Source organism: Blastocystis hominis, assembly GCF_000151665.1.
Source record: "Blastocystis hominis, Singapore isolate B (sub-type 7) whole genome shotgun sequence assembly, scaffold_8".
Taxonomy (NCBI): domain Eukaryota; class Bigyra; order Opalinata; family Blastocystidae; genus Blastocystis; species Blastocystis hominis.
Window position 1 is genome coordinate 729,649 of NW_013171867.1, and position 2,301 is coordinate 731,949.

The window sequence follows — 2,301 nt, forward strand, 5'->3', positions numbered from 1 at the left end:
ATAGATTTCAATTCCATTTGGTAAGTTTAAGCTTATCTTATATTGTTAGGTGATTTGATTTAATTTGATTTGATTTGATTCATTGTGTTTCATTCTATTCCGTTTGATCATTTGATTTGATTTGATTTGATTTGATTCGTTTAATAGGAACACATTTCGATTGATTATGATTAGAACAATTCTATCTGGTTCATTTTACAATGATCTGTGGAATTTGTATTGTTGTTTCAAACTGATGGCACATGATTGATTCGATGATTGGTTAAAATGGATATGTAATAATAATGATGATGATGATGAACAGAAAACAAACAGAAATAAGCAAAACAAAACATGGAACAATCCAAACAAATAATCACATATTTCCTTATGAGAATTGAATCAATAAGAATCGACACAATCCAATTTGTCTGGTGGATAGTGAATAATTAAAGGATGAATGTTAGAATATACAAAGAAAAGAATAAAGAAAAAGAAAATACAAAAAAAGAAAAACTAAAAACAAATTAGAATCATATAATACAAAACTAAAGAAAACAAAAGAATAAGGAAAAGAAAAGGAATAAAATACACAAATATAAGAAAATAAGAAACAAAGAAAACTAAAGAATAGCAAAACAAACAAGAATAAACTAAAAATCAAAATAGAAAATGAAATAATAAAATGAACTACAATGAATTCCAAAAGTTGAAAAGTAACAACAACAACAACAACAAAAACAACAAATGAAAAATGGAATAATCAAAAATAGATAAGCAACATCAAAACAAAAACAAAAGAATAATGAATCATTGAGTATTATCCAAATTAATACTATCTCAACAAACAAATATGAATTGTGTCGATTCCTATTGATTCAATTCGATTAAGTGTAATGAATATTGTCAAAACGATTCGATTGAAGTCGTTCGATCAAGATTCATTCGAAATATGTGATTTGTGGATTCATCGGTGTACAATCACAAACAGCATATTGAATATACAATCAAACAATGGATTCCAAGAAAGGCCATTATCGAAATACTCATATTCAAACCACAACACAAATGGTTCTCACAATATGCCTCATTATTGTATTGTGATTATCAAATGCTGATTCCATATTGACTTGTTCGAATGTGATCTAATGATTTGAATGAAATCAATAATTATGATAATTATGATAATTATGATCAGAAAGAAAAAAAGAAAGAAAGAAAGAAATAAGAGTATTGTTATGCAATACATTACAATGATAGATTCCAGCTAAACCAATGATCGAACATAACGATTTCATGAATCTCGATCGATTCAATTGCAAAACAACCATTGAGACTACAATGTGTTTGAGTGATTGTTCCATTTGGATTCGATCGAATCAATTGTATAATTCTATCAGTCGATTGGATTGCTATCAATGAATCATTCGATCGATTCTATATCACTGATAATCGAACAAATACTAATACAAATACTACTACTACTACTAATAATAATAATCACGAGGATTGATGGTTGAATACTCATCATCAATCTGATTCTGATTCTGATTCTGATTGATCGATCCTATCCAATCATTCTATTCATGATCAACAATACCAAAGTGATCTAATGATATTCAATATGCTGAAATAGACCGATGAATAATGATGATGATGATACAATCATAATGATAATGATAATGATAATGAATGGAGATCGAAAACTAACCAAATACAAACCATTCAGTCAATCAATCATTCAATGGATTGAACAGCCTTTCTATTCTTATCAGTATTATTGAGTGTGAATGATGAATTGATTCTTTACGATATTCAACATTCATTTGCATTTTGAATCAGCTATCTTTGATATATTGATTGATTGATTGAGTGAGTGAATGAGTGAATGAATGAGTGAATGAATGAGTGAGTGGTTTGTGTGATATTGAAGAATACGACATTCCATCCAAATATCGAATTGTGAAACCACGATTGATATTACTACTAACTATAACTATCAAGTATCAAACACATCCGATTTGATTCAATTATTATCAAATTGATAAATCCATGTTTTGTGACTCATTGATAAACAAACAAACAAACAAACAAACAAACAAACAAACAAACAAATGATAGTTGGATTGATTGAATGGTGAATCCAATATGATTTCCAATGCTATTCAATCGGATTCTATTCTATTCTATTCTATGTATACAGTGATCGATTCCTATTCAATAAGTCAAAATCAATATCCTAATTCAATATCAATTATTGTATTGTATTGTATTGTATTGTATTATCTACCGATTTAACAATGGATTCACAAATGTGAATAA